The following is a 17,095-nucleotide window of genomic DNA, read 5'->3' on the forward strand; positions in this document are numbered from 1 at the left end:
CCATGATGGAAAATGCTACTTGAATACTATGATATATAACCATCGAGAGAATTTGATTCTCATGAACCAACAGTTCATGATGATCCGTGATGGTTCCAACTATATATTTCCATGATGGTTGAATGGGAATTCTTGTTGGTTCATGTTTGATATGCTAACAAACTTCCAGTATTCCATGATGGAAAATGCTACTTGAATACTATGATATATAACCATCGAGAGAATTTGATTCTCATGAACCAACAATTCATGATGATCCGTGATGGTTCCAACTATATATTTCCATGATGGTTTAATGGGAATTCTTGTTGGTTCATGTTTGATATGCTAACAAACTTCCAGTATTCCATGATGGAAAATGCTACTTGAATACTATGATATATAACCATCGAGAGAATTTGATTCTCATGAACCAACAGTTCATGATGATCCGTGATGGTTCCAACTATATATTTCCATGATGGTTGAATGGGAATTCTTGTTGGTTCATGTTTGATATGCTAACAAACTTCCAGTATTCCATGATGGAAAATGCTACTTGAATACTATGATATATAACCATCGAGAGAATTTGATTCTCATGAACCAACAATTCATGATGATCCGTGATGGTTCCAACTATATATTTCCATGATGGTTGAATGGGAATTCTTGTTGGTTCATGTTTGATATGCTAACAAACTTCCAGTATTCCATGATGGAAAATGCTACTTGAATACTATGATATATAACCATCGAGAGAATTTGATTCTCATGAACCAACAGTTCATGATGATCCATGATGGTTCCAACTATATATTTCCATGATGGTTGAATGGGAATTCTTGTTGGTTCATGTTTGATATGCTAACAAACTTCCAGTATTCCATGATGGAAAATGCTACTTGAATACTATGATATATAACCATCGAGAGAATTTGATTCTCATGAACCAACAATTCATGATGATCCGTGATGGTTCCAACTATATATTTCCATGATGGTTGAATGGGAATTCTTGTTGGTTCATGTTTGATATGCTAACAAACTTCCAGTATTCCATGATGGAAAATGCTACTTGAATACTATGATATATAACCATCGAGAGAATTTGATTCTCATGAACCAACAGTTCATGATGATCCGTGATGGTTCCAACTATATATTTCCATGATGGTTGAATGGGAATTCTTGTTGGTTCATGTTTGATATGCTAACAAACTTCCAGTATTCCATGATGGAAAATGCTACTTGAATACTATGATATATAACCATCGAGAGAATTTGATTCTCATGAACCAACAATTCATGATGATCCGTGATGGTTCCAACTATATATTTCCATCATGGTTTAATGGGAATTCTTGTTGGTTCATGTTTGATATGCTAACAAACTTCCAGTATTCCATGATGGAAAATGCTACTTTAATACTATGATATATAACCATCAAGAGAATTTGATGCTCATGAACCAACAATTCATGATGATCCGTGATGGTTCCAACTATATATTTCCATCATGGTTTAATGGGAATTCTTGTTGGTTCATGTTTGATATGCTAACAAACTTCCAGTATTCCATGATGGAAAATGCTACTTTAATACTATGATATATAACCATCAAGAGAATTTGATTCTCATGAATCAACAATTCATGATGATCCGTGATGGTTCCAACTATATATTTCCATCATGGTTTAATGGGAATTCTTGTTGGTTCATGTTTGATATGCTAACAAACTTCCAGTATTCCATGATGGAAAATGCTACTTTAATACTATGATATATAACCATCAAGAGAATTTGATTCTCATGAATCAACAATTCATGATGATCCGTGATGGTTCCAACTATATATTTCCATCATGGTTTAATGGGAATTCTTGTTGGTTCATGTTTGATATGCTAACAAACTTCCAGTATTCCATGATGGAAAATGCTACTTTAATACTATGATATATAACCATCAAGAGAATTTGATTCTCATGAATCAACAATTCATGATGATCCGTGATGGTTCCAACTATATATTTCCATCATGGTTTAATGGGAATTCTTGTTGGTTCATGTTTGATATGCTAACAAACTTCCATCATTCCATGATGGAAAATGCTACTTTAATACTATGATATATAACCATCAAGAGAATTTGATTCTCATGAACCAACAATTCATGATGATCCGTGATGGTTCCAACTATATATTTCCATGATGGTTGAATGGGAATTCTTGTTGGTTCATGTTTGATATGCTAACAAACTTCCATCATTCCATGATGGAAAATGCTACTTTAATACTATGATATATAACCATCAAGAGAATTTGATTCTCATGAACCAACAATTCATGATGATCCGTGATGGTTCCAACTATATATTTCCATCATGGTTTAATGGGAATTCTTGTTGGTTCATGTTTGATATGCTAACAAACTTCCAGTATTCCATGATGGAAAATGCTACTTTAATACTATGATATATAACCATCAAGAGAATTTGATTCTCATGAATCAACAATTCATGATGATCCGTGATGGTTCCAACTATATATTTCCATCATGGTTTAATGGGAATTCTTGTTGGTTCATGTTTGATATGCTAACAAACTTCCAGTATTCCATGATGGAAAATGCTACTTGAATACTATGATATATAACCATCAAGAGAATTTGATGCTCATGAACCAACAATTCATGATGATCCGTGATGGTTCCAACTATATATTTCCATCATGGTTTAATGGGAATTCTTGTTGGTTCATGTTTGATATGCTAACAAACTTCCATCATTTCATGATGGAAAATGCTACTTTAATACTATGATATATAACCATCAAGAGAATTTGATTCTCATGAATCAACAATTCATGATGATCCGTGATGGTTCCAACTATATATTTCCATCATGGTTTAATGGGAATTCTTGTTGGTTCATGTTTGATATGCTAACAAACTTCCAGTATTCCATGATGGAAAATGCTACTTTAATACTATGATATATAACCATCAAGAGAATTTGATTCTCATGAATCAACAATTCATGATGATCCGTGATGGTTCCAACTATATATTTCCATCATGGTTTAATGGGAATTCTTGTTGGTTCATGTTTGATATGCTAACAAACTTCCAGTATTCCATGATGGAAAATGCTACTTTAATACTATGATATATAACCATCAAGAGAATTTGATTCTCATGAATCAACAATTCATGATGATCCGTGATGGTTCCAACTATATATTTCCATCATGGTTTAATGGGAATTCTTGTTGGTTCATGTTTGATATGCTAACAAACTTCCAGTATTCCATGATGGAAAATGCTACTTTAATACTATGATATATAACCATCAAGAGAATTTGATTCTCATGAATCAACAATTCATGATGATCCGTGATGGTTCCAACTATATATTTCCATCATGGTTTAATGGGAATTCTTGTTGGTTCATGTTTGATATGCTAACAAACTTCCATCATTCCATGATGGAAAATGCTACTTTAATACTATGATATATAACCATCAAGAGAATTTGATTCTCATGAACCAACAATTCATGATGATCCGTGATGGTTCCAACTATATATTTCCATGACGGTTGAATGGGAATTCTTGTTGGTTCATGTTTGATATGCTAACAAACTTCCATCATTCCATGATGGAAAATGCTACTTTAATACTATGATATATAACCATCAAGAGAATTTGATTCTCATGAACCAACAATTCATGATGATCCGTGATGGTTCCAACTATATATTTCCATCATGGTTTAATGGGAATTCTTGTTGGTTCATGTTTGATATGCTAACAAACTTCCAGTATTCCATGATGGAAAATGCTACTTTAATACTATGATATATAACCATCGAGAGAATTTGATTCTCATGAACCAACAATTCATGATGATCCGTGATGGTTCCAACTATATATTTCCATCATGGTTTAATGGGAATTCTTGTTGGTTTATGTTTGATATGCTAACAAACTTCCTGTATTCCATGATGGAAAATGCTACTTGAATACTATGATATAAACCATCGAGAGAATTTGATTCTCATGAACCAACAATTCATGATGATCCGTGATGGTTCCAACTATATATTTCCATCATGGTTTAATGGGAATTCTTGTTGGTTCATGTTTGATATGCTAACAAACTTCCAGTATTCCATGATGGAAAATGCTACTTTAATACTATGATATATAACCATCAAGAGAATTTGATTCTCATGAATCAACAATTCATGATGATCCGTGATGGTTCCAACTATATATTTCCATCATGGTTTAATGGGAATTCTTGTTGGTTCATGTTTGATATGCTAACAAACTTCCAGTATTCCATGATGGAAAATGCTACTTTAATACTATGATATATAACCATCAAGAGAATTTGATTCTCATGAATCAACAATTCATGATGATCCGTGATGGTTCCAACTATATATTTCCATCATGGTTTAATGGGAATTCTTGTTGGTTCATGTTTGATATGCTAACAAACTTCCAGTATTCCATGATGGAAAATGCTACTTGAATACTATGATATATAACCATCAAGAGAATTTGATGCTCATGAACCAACAATTCATGATGATCCGTGATGGTTCCAACTATATATTTCCATCATGGTTTAATGGGAATTCTTGTTGGTTCATGTTTGATATGCTAACAAACTTCCATCATTTCATGATGGAAAATGCTACTTTAATACTATGATATATAACCATCAAGAGAATTTGATTCTCATGAATCAACAATTCATGATGATCCGTGATGGTTCCAACTATATATTTCCATCATGGTTTAATGGGAATTCTTGTTGGTTCATGTTTGATATGCTAACAAACTTCCAGTATTCCATGATGGAAAATGCTACTTTAATACTATGATATATAACCATCAAGAGAATTTGATTCTCATGAATCAACAATTCATGATGATCCGTGATGGTTCCAACTATATATTTCCATCATGGTTTAATGGGAATTCTTGTTGGTTCATGTTTGATATGCTAACAAACTTCCAGTATTCCATGATGGAAAATGCTACTTTAATACTATGATATATAACCATCAAGAGAATTTGATTCTCATGAATCAACAATTCATGATGATCCGTGATGGTTCCAACTATATATTTCCATCATGGTTTAATGGGAATTCTTGTTGGTTCATGTTTGATATGCTAACAAACTTCCAGTATTCCATGATGGAAAATGCTACTTTAATACTATGATATATAACCATCAAGAGAATTTGATTCTCATGAATCAACAATTCATGATGATCCGTGATGGTTCCAACTATATATTTCCATCATGGTTTAATGGGAATTCTTGTTGGTTCATGTTTGATATGCTAACAAACTTCCAGTATTCCATGATGGAAAATGCTACTTTAATACTATGATATATAACCATCAAGAGAATTTGATTCTCATGAATCAACAATTCATGATGATCCGTGATGGTTCCAACTATATATTTCCATCATGGTTTAATGGGAATTCTTGTTGGTTCATGTTTGATATGCTAACAAACTTCCATCATTCCATGATGGAAAATGCTACTTTAATACTATGATATATAACCATCAAGAGAATTTGATTCTCATGAACCAACAATTCATGATGATCCGTGATGGTTCCAACTATATATTTCCATGACGGTTGAATGGGAATTCTTGTTGGTTCATGTTTGATATGCTAACAAACTTCCATCATTCCATGATGGAAAATGCTACTTTAATACTATGATATATAACCATCAAGAGAATTTGATTCTCATGAACCAACAATTCATGATGATCCGTGATGGTTCCAACTATATATTTCCATCATGGTTTAATGGGAATTCTTGTTGGTTCATGTTTGATATGCTAACAAACTTCCAGTATTCCATGATGGAAAATGCTACTTTAATACTATGATATATAACCATCGAGAGAATTTGATTCTCATGAACCAACAATTCATGATGATCCGTGATGGTTCCAACTATATATTTCCATCATGGTTTAATGGGAATTCTTGTTGGTTTATGTTTGATATGCTAACAAACTTCCTGTATTCCATGATGGAAAATGCTACTTGAATACTATGATATAAACCATCGAGAGAATTTGATTCTCATGAACCAACAATTCATGATGATCCGTGATGGTTCCAACTATATATTTCCATCATGGTTTAATGGGAATTCTTGTTGGTTCATGTTTGATATGCTAACAAACTTCCAGTATTCCATGATGGAAAATGCTACTTGAATACTATGATATATAACCATCAAGAGAATTTGATGCTCATGAACCAACAATTCATGATGATCCGTGATGGTTCCAACTATATATTTCCATCATGGTTTAATGGGAATTCTTGTTGGTTCATGTTTGATATGCTAACAAACTTCCATCATTTCATGATGGAAAATGCTACTTTAATACTATGATATATAACCATCAAGAGAATTTGATTCTCATGAATCAACAATTCATGATGATCCGTGATGGTTCCAACTATATATTTCCATCATGGTTTAATGGGAATTCTTGTTGGTTCATGTTTGATATGCTAACAAACTTCCAGTATTCCATGATGGAAAATGCTACTTTAATACTATGATATATAACCATCAAGAGAATTTGATTCTCATGAATCAACAATTCATGATGATCCGTGATGGTTCCAACTATATATTTCCATCATGGTTTAATGGGAATTCTTGTTGGTTCATGTTTGATATGCTAACAAACTTCCATCATTTCATGATGGAAAATGCTACTTGAATACTATGATATATAACCATCAAGAGAATTTGATGCTCATGAACCAACAATTCATGATGATCCGTGATGGTTCCAACTATATATTTCCATCATGGTTTAATGGGAATTCTTGTTGGTTCATGTTTGATATGCTAACAAACTTCCAGTATTCCATGATGGAAAATGCTACTTTAATACTATGATATATAACCATCAAGAGAATTTGATTCTCATGAATCAACAATTCATGATGATCCGTGATGGTTCCAACTATATATTTCCATCATGGTTTAATGGGAATTCTTGTTGGTTCATGTTTGATATGCTAACAAACTTCCAGTATTCCATGATGGAAAATGCTACTTTAATACTATGATATATAACCATCAAGAGAATTTGATTCTCATGAATCAACAATTCATGATGATCCGTGATGGTTCCAACTATATATTTCCATCATGGTTTAATGGGAATTCTTGTTGGTTCATGTTTGATATGCTAACAAACTTCCATCATTTCATGATGGAAAATGCTACTTTAATACTATGATATATAACCATCAAGAGAATTTGATGCTCATGAACCAACAATTCATGATGATCCGTGATGGTTCCAACTATATATTTCCATCATGGTTTAATGGGAATTCTTGTTGGTTCATGTTTGATATGCTAACAAACTTCCAGTATTCCATGATGGAAAATGCTACTTTAATACTATGATATATAACCATCAAGAGAATTTGATTCTCATGAATCAACAATTCATGATGATCCGTGATGGTTCCAACTATATATTTCCATCATGGTTTAATGGGAATTCTTGTTGGTTCATGTTTGATATGCTAACAAACTTCCAGTATTCCATGATGGAAAATGCTACTTGAATACTATGATATATAACCATCAAGAGAATTTGATGCTCATGAACCAACAATTCATGATGATCCGTGATGGTTCCAACTATATATTTCCATCATGGTTTAATGGGAATTCTTGTTGGTTCATGTTTGATATGCTAACAAACTTCCATCATTTCATGATGGAAAATGCTACTTTAATACTATGATATATAACCATCAAGAGAATTTGATTCTCATGAATCAACAATTCATGATGATCCGTGATGGTTCCAACTATATATTTCCATCATGGTTTAATGGGAATTCTTGTTGGTTCATGTTTGATATGCTAACAAACTTCCAGTATTCCATGATGGAAAATGCTACTTTAATACTATGATATATAACCATCAAGAGAATTTGATTCTCATGAATCAACAATTCATGATGATCCGTGATGGTTCCAACTATATATTTCCATCATGGTTTAATGGGAATTCTTGTTGGTTCATGTTTGATATGCTAACAAACTTCCATCATTCCATGATGGAAAATGCTACTTTAATACTATGATGGTTAACCATCAAGAGAATTTGATTCTCATGATAATCCGTGATGGTTCCAACTATATATTTCCATGATGGTTTAATGGGAATTCTTGTTGGTTAAGTAGGAATATATCATCAAAAATATTTGGTTCTTTTTTATGTTGGCCCATCATAAATCAGATCGAATTCTTACATTGAGGTGATGGTGGTTCATGACCGTTCCAAGATTTGAATTCTAAGAAACAATGATGAAAATTTCTATTGGTTCACCATGAACAAACCATAAAAACAAGTTGCTATTGTTATGTTGGACAATCGTAAATCAGTCCGAATTCCTGCATTGAAGTGATGGTTACTTACGCTGATTAGTATCAAAAAATATAAAATATAATAGTTCATGATGAGATTATTGATGATTATCATCAAGATTATGTTGATCCATGAATGGAAAACCATCAATAATTTTGATATGGGAACACGTAGCTGAAAGATGACAATGCTCGATAAGTTAAAATCAAATTTAGCCCCTTAACACGTTGAGCGCCGCGTTAGCCATCGGTGGCTGACACTAAAATTACATTTAGGCCGCGAAAAACAGCTGATTGACAGCGTATAACATGATATAGAACTATAAAATTTACACTCTTTTATGGAATTGCAGAAAATTTATTCAAAATTTACTTAATTATTGTGATTCTTGGTTTAATAAATTCAATATACTAGGTGTTTATCCACCATTACTTGTAAACAATTCGTAGGCTTATATAATTCACCACTTTATTCTACTTTGTTATGTTAATCCTTTTAAAAACTAGCAAAATCTGTCTAATATTTGCAAATTTAGTTTGTAGTTATTTACCGCTGTGGCATGAAGGGCAAGACATGTTATTAAATAGAAATATTTTTTGCAGCAATACATAACGAAAATTGTGAGATTAATGAGTGAAATATGTGATAAATTTTATGTACTAACTTTTGAACTTCAGAAAATTTAATGAAAGATACTTCTTTTTACCGTATTTGTTATTTCCCTGATTTTTTTTTAAAAATATTTAAAAGGAAACATGGAAAAATATTTATTATTAGTATTGAGTATTCCAGAATTATTTCAAATTTTATGCAGACATGTTAGCATTGCTTTAAAAACGGTATAAAAAATAGAAATATTCAAAATTACAAGTATTTTAAATGAATTATAATTTAAATTTTATACTAAAAAGGAGTGAATTTAGTTTATGATTTTTTTTATTATTTGAATATTTTAATACATCCATCTCTAACTGTTGTCGGTGCATTCTTATAGGTCGAAACATCAGATGGCATGGTCACTTAACAAAGAAACTCCAAATTTCTCGCCAGGTTTTTCACTTTGTGAAATATTTCATTGACCCTGATTTAATGATACTTACCGGCAATATTTACTTTGAATTATTTCCCGCTATTATATCGATTTTGAAAATTATTTTAAATTAAGAGCGGTGTTCTTTTTTATGAAGTAATCTCGTAATATTTATACTCGCCTATTTTATAATGGTATCTAATTAACCATTTTAACTTACTAAGTAAAATTAATGAATAACATTTCCTTTTGCCTTACTTGTTATTTTAGTACCACTTTAAATATTCGAAAGACAGAGTTGAAAATATATGTAAAAAATTATATATTCCTACTATCAGAGCTGACCTATCAAGCAATATTGGAGCAAACAAGCTCGCAAGTTAACGTTATGTTAGTATTAGTTATGTTATTACCGAGATGCCAACTGCTGTGGACAAGCCAAAATAATTTAAAAAACTGTAAATAACTACAAAGTAAATTTTGCAAATAGTTGACAATATTTGCTTGCTTTTAAAAATGCAAAGCATGTCATAAGCACTATTAAGTGGTGAATTATATAAGCCTACGCATTGTTTAGAAATAGTGGTGGATTAAAATCTATTAAATCGAACTTATTAAACCAAGAATTTCAATTAATAAACTACCACTTGAAAATAGCTCTTTCCTTCAACAATTCATGGGCTCTAGATTATGCTAAGCTTATGCAGACGTAAGTCAGCATTGCTCTAAATAAGTTCAAAATTCTACGAGGCGCACTAAATAATTTATTTTAATTTATTATAATTTAAATTTTATATTAAAAAGTGGTAAACAATGTTTTTTTCTTTTTAATATTTGAATTTTTTAATGTATCCATATCTCATTGTCGTTATTAGCACAGTTCGCTTACCAGGGGTTGGCACTTGGCTCCGCCTTCATCACGTGGTATCCGACGATACTATTTCGCTATTTTTGGGAGAAGGATGTGAACAATCCTGAACAAGGGTTGCTATTTGGCGATCATATGTCAAAAATATTTATTTTGTAATTTTTATGTGCATTTTTTAACATTAAATATTTTATAAATTTAATGACATTTCTTTCTTTTGAGTGAATAATATGTCCTTTCTGAGACATTTTGCTACAATATATTTAATAAGCTAGAGTAATGAAAGATATATATTATATCTTTCGTTACTCTAGCTAATTAAATATAGCGACAAAGCGAATCGATGACAAAGCGAAGTAAGTGACTGAAAAAGAATTCACTGTTTACGTTTGGCGAGCAATAAGGGTTGCCTCAATTTCAAGAGCGGGGACGTTTCTCCCTATACTCCCCGTCCTTAAATGAACTCTTTGTCCGAGGAGGTAGAGCCAAGTGCCAACTCCTGATGGACGAACTGTACCAACTCTTCAGATTTTGTCGGAAGATTTCATTTTTATAATGAATGTGGGGGTAAAATTTATAGTATCACATTTATTCTTTATTTAGTAAATACAGTTCAAAATGATTTTGACTACCTTTACATTTGAATAATTTAAACATATTATATATAATAGGCATGCTAGCTATCCAATTGTGCTGAAAATAATCTTTCCCAAATATTCACTATTGTGGATATTCCCAGAGATGTGAAATGACCTTCATGTGATCACCGACTCGGGAGTATTCCTCTCGTAATATTATAATTAAATTTTTTAAATAAATCAGTTCTATCCCACCAAATGCTTCTCCGATATCTCTAACTTTAATGGCAACAGCTCGTCGCCTGTGCAGGTTGTGTTTTTTCTTCATGAGATTTCTAAAGTGATTTTAGATGTTTTATTCAATGTTAGTGAGTATTTTTATTGCTCTGAAGAGTTTTAATGCTGTTTTTATATAGGAATTGAGTTCGTGGTGTGCTATTGGAGGAAATTTCATCTCGAAATCCAGCATCTGCAACACTTGGTAGTCCCGCAGTGGACTGATCGTTAAGACACGGTTCCCAGCAGATCACTGAAGTCAAGCATCACTGGCTGCGGTCAGTGTGCGGGTGGGTGACCACTTGGATCAGTCTGCGTAGGGATCGAGGGTGTGCGGTATTGGTCCTCGTTAAACTGTGCTACCGTAAAGTGCTCGACTTCGCGCGCAGGTCGTCGGGCTACCGAAGCGGGGGTGCCACCCCCTCCGCAGAGGATCAAAATTGTGATGGTATGTCTTCGGATCATCCTCCGGGATGTTTCCCAGACCGTCGCCAATAGCCCATTGTGCAGCTCTAGTGCGACGTAAATTAACAACAACAACAGCAACACTTGGTAAACTTCGACAACATGGCGACCTAATCTGCCCCGCAGTCATCGAAACCTAAAAGGTAACTTGTTACTCATAATATCGAATATTTACCAAAACACAGGCTGTTGATTCCAAGATAGAGTGTTTACATTTTGCCTTAGTGAATATACAGTGGAAATTCTGTAAAGTGATGAGTGTATGCGTGGAAATTGCTCTGATCAAGATTGTTAAAGTTTAATAACTTTGTGCGACCTGACGAACTATTCTAGTGATATTTTGCAACTATTATACCTTGTCAAAGAGTTGTGCTACTTACAGATTACTTGTAACTGTGCTGCAGCTTAGTAACCTCATAAATCTGCCCAATGTTTACTAGCAAATAATCACCTTAATATTTAATATTGTAATTTCTAATTGGTACCTCTGTTTACATCTGGAATCAACCAGAGAATTGAATTGTGAAAGACTTCCTCGTGTTTTTTCTGCCACACCAAGAGGGGAAATTCATCTTCTGGATCCAAATCCAGAGCGCCATCTGGTTAACGTTGTGATTGTTTGCTTTTTGAAGGTCCTTCTGCGATTTGAAGTTGGTGTGGATTTGATTCTCGTGGTTTGGGGGTGTTAACAGACACTTCAACCGATTGACTATAGTAATTCATCACTGTATCTCTTATGGATCCGATTCCTGTGCTTATGACACTGTCCAGCTCTTGATTACTTTTTTGAATCACTGCAAGCACTCAAGACCGATTCTCATTCAGAGATCAACACGTGCTGATTCTCCAACCTGATCTTTTGAGTGTTGACTGGGATCACTGACATATAAATTTATCAAGACCCCAGCAACTTCAAGATTACAAACAAACTTCTATCTGAATCAATACTTGACGGGGCATGGAGTGTTCGGGGTTTACCAGAATAAATTTTTTAATAAAAGTGAACAATGCAACTACTGCAGTGAAATTCAAACTATAGAACACCTTCTTTATCACTGCAGTCGATTCCGGACAGTCCGACAAAACCATTTCCCCTACAATACTGAACACCAGATATTCTCCAGCGACACCTGCAAAAACATCATTTTATTTTATTTTATAACCGTAGTTAAACAGCCGACCCAATTTTATGGGCTTACGACTACTCATGTTCTATGCCGTAGCCTTGTAATTTTGAACCCAATCCAGAAGACAATGGAACTTCTGGATCGAGTAGTGGGAGAAATTTGCCATCGTTGAGGACTTTTTGATGGAGCTAACCAGCATTTGCGTTACGTGGAGAGGAAGACCACGAGAACCTCCCGCGGTTAGCCTGACGGCAAGGGGCCTCTAACCCATCATCCGTCTACCACTGAGGATATTTCACGTCAGCAGTGTGATCGGTGCAAGTCAGATGCAGAATTCTCATCTCCTGAGCCATCGAGGCTCGCAAAAACATCATAATAGCCAAATTATCAAAATTACACAGGAAGAACTGCTGGCCCAACAATTAAATAACTTACTTCTACTATTTCCAAATACCGAAGATGCTTGCCAGAACCTTTATTGCTGTGAACCACAAACCTTTTAAACCTCCCCTTTTAACTTCTCATTTTAAATATTTATATTTTAATCTATTGAGGTGTTAAATGAACATTATTTTATACTTCCACCCTAATTTTTAATCGAGGCTTTTTTGAGTCAACTTTTAAAAGATTTACTTTTACAAAATTTTCCAATCCCTATTGATTTATTTTAATTCAAAATGTTTTTTTACCCTTCTCAATTTTTATCAAATATTTTTATAGTTTTTCTTACACCTTTTTCATGGTTTTCCTTTTAAAACTATGATTTTATCTAAATTTTACTCTTATTTTAATTTTTTTTTAAACTTTTATCTTTCACATTAAAACCCTTTCTTATCTCTTACCTTAAACCTTGCGATTTTCACATTTTAATGTCAACCCAATTTAACTTTTATACTGCAATTTTTTTAGACTCAATCCTGATTTTTATCCTCCATCAAATTTTATATCACTCGTAGTCTGTTATACCAGTTCCAGCTCAAAATCCATTCAGTCCTCTTATGAATTACTCAATGGATATCTCATTGTATAAATTTTATATTTTTTTATTGTTTTTGTTTGTAATTTATGACAAGAAAAAACATGTTTTAACTATTTATTGATATTTATAAGGGTCCTTTGACCTCATATTTCTCAATGTTTTGTAACTTCTATTGTTTTTAATTGGCCTGTTGCCATCTATTCATTTTGTAAATCTTTTGGTCTTAAAAAATGCCACGGGTGGGGGGGGGGGGGCTCACAAGTTTGAAAAAATAAATAAATAAAGATATAAGAAACAGGTACAGAGGGATTTGGCTGATAAAATAAACTTACCCAAAAAAGGCCCAATTGCACCAGAATATCCAATAAATACCAATATTTGGTGTTTAAACATTGAGGAAGGTTATTGGTTATAGAACTGAAACTATAGTATGTCCATTCATTTGTGCTTCATTCACACTGCTTTTTATTTAATCTACATAGCAAAAAGTATTCACTACCCTTTGTTGGATATTAGTTGAATTGTTTAACAGTAAAAAAAATAATTAAAAAATCTGTTTTTGATTGTAATTCTTCAGATCTGATGCAGGTAAAAAATTTGAGATTTAAGTAGTTTATTTATAAAAAATTTGAGATTTAAAAAAAACTATATTCCTCATTGATATACTTTCAAATAAATGGGTGTTCAAATTCTAACACAAATCTATGTAATTACAAATAAAACTTAATCTAAAACAGCATGTAACCTTTTAATAATTAATACAGATTTGAAATATGGTGATTTTAAGTCATGCAAAACACTTTTACTGATCCGTTTAAGTTAGAAATTAACCGGAACACATTCTTAATTTAAACAGAATAAAGCAAATCACTTAAACAACATATCACATGAAACAGCACAAGCAAACAGCGTTAAATCATTTTTTTACTATTTATGATGCTGCTGTTATGTACACAGTGAGAAAAAGCAGCACGAGACTGATGAAATAGCAATTTCTTAAAAAATACAAGGACTTTTTTTTACTAAAGCTGAAGTAAAGCATTTCCCAGTTAATTAACCTATTGCTTTCAAGATTCTCATAAGTTTTTATTAAATAAAAAACGAATGCAACAAATGTTTACCTGAAAAAAACCCACTGTTTGGACAATTACCATATAAAACTTGGAGGTCATCAAATAAAGTGGTCTCTAAACTTAAAAGTGTAAAAACTTTAACATTTAGAGTGGTAAATAATTTTTAGTGACAGAGAAGAACCTTTAGGTGCAAAGAGTTAAAATAGTGTTTTTAAAACTTGATAAATCTCAACAAGAACAATTTAAAATTGAAATTTATTTTAGATTTTGGAAAATCATAAGATTTTTCAATATAATTCATGAACCAGAAACATATACAGGGAATCCTCCAGGAAAGACCACCTCTAGGCAGTGACCACATCTTATTTCGGACCGCTTTTGGGAAGCACAGAATCTTTTCCATAGACTTTGCATTGAGGAAAACCTTTAGGAGAAACCATTAAAACCTCTCCCAGCGACCGGACAAACATCTGCACCAAATGCAGAAAAGGTCAAGTAATGAAACACGAAAAATATCAAAACAAAAAAATTTAACAAAACAAATAAGTAGATTAAATAATTAGAAAAAATAAGCATCTCGAATAACCAAACCTCTTCCCATCTTTTAAAGCCAACTATTTTTTATGCCATAAAATTAAATAATAACTTAAACAAAAAAACTTTTTTTATTTATTTAAAACAGCTTTATCATTCATAATTGGAAAATTTGTTTTTACACATAATTATATCAGAACGGATCATTTTTATAGACGTTAAATTTTATTCATCGATCCGTGCTTTTATGACGCCAACAGAAGTGGTATTTCCAGTTCTGCTGGCGTCATAAAAGATTGATGATAGAAAGATGGTGTCATAAATGATTTTAATTTCAGCCAGAAAATAACACTGGCTGAAATTAAAATCATTTGCCAAAAATCATGTATCTTCGATAAAAGTCAAAGTCAATGGGGGTAACCTATAGGAATGACTAATCTCCATCAATGACCATTTTACTTAGGAACATAGAGTTGGCACTCCCTAGAGGTTTCACGGTAATATGAAACAGCATAGGCAGACAGCATTAATTTTTTTTATTGATTTTTAGGTGGTAGCTGCTACTTACACTGTGAGAAAAGTTTTTGGCTATCAACATTAAAGACTAATAAAATAGTATTTTCGTAAAAAATACATAAATCTTTTTCAAATTAAGCATTAATTTTTTTTATTGATTTTTAGGTGGTAGCTGCTACTTACACTGTGAGAAAAGTTTTTGGCTATCAACATTAAAGACTAATAAAATAGTATTTTCGTAAAAAATACATAAATCTTTTTCAAATTAAGCATTAATTTTTTTTTTATTGATTTTTAGGTGGTAGCTGCTACTTACACTGTGAGAAAAGTTTTTGGCTATCAACATTAAAGACTAATAAAATAGTATTTTCGTAAAAAATACGTAAATCTTTTTCAAATTAAGCATTAATTTTTTGTTATTGATTTTTAGGTGGTAGCTGCTACTTACACTGTGAGAAAAGTTTTTGGCTATCAACATTAAAGACTAATAAAATAGTATTTTCGTAAAATATACATAAATCTTTTTCAAATTAAGCATTAATTTTTTTTTTATTGATTTTTAGGTGGTAGCTGCTACTTACACTGTGAGAAAAGTTTTTGGCTATCAACATTAAAGACTAATAAAATAGTATTTTCGTAAAAAATACGTAAATCTTTTTCAAATTAAGCATTAATTTTTTTGTTATTGATTTTTAGGTGGTAGCTGCTACTTACACTGTGAGAAAAGTTTTTGGCTATCAACATTAAAGACTAATAAAATAGTATTTTCGTAAAAAATACATAAATCTTTTTCAAATTAAGCATTAATTTTTTTTTTATTGATTTTTAGGTGGTAGCTGCTACTTACACTGTGAGAAAAGTTTTTGGCTATCAACATTAAAGACTAATAAAATAGTATTTTCGTAAAAAATACGTAAATCTTTTTCAAATTAAGCATTAATTTTTTGTTATTGATTTTTAGGTGGTAGCTGCTACTTACACTGTGAGAAAAGTTTTTGGCTATCAACATTAAAGACTAATAAAATAGTATTTTCGTAAAATATACATAAATCTTTTTCAAATTAAAACTATACCGTTCAGAGTTCCCGTACAGGTATGTTTAGAAATGTAAAGATCCCAATTGCTCCGGACATGACAAAATATTTTTAAAAGCGGTAGAAATCTACAGTCTAAAATTTGCAGATTTAGAGTAAATTTTGAATTT

The sequence above is a fragment of the Parasteatoda tepidariorum genome, chromosome 5, assembly GCF_982258835.1.
Source record: "Parasteatoda tepidariorum strain Cologne lab strain chromosome 5, Ptep-v5.0, whole genome shotgun sequence".
Taxonomy (NCBI): Eukaryota; Metazoa; Arthropoda; class Arachnida; order Araneae; family Theridiidae; genus Parasteatoda; species Parasteatoda tepidariorum.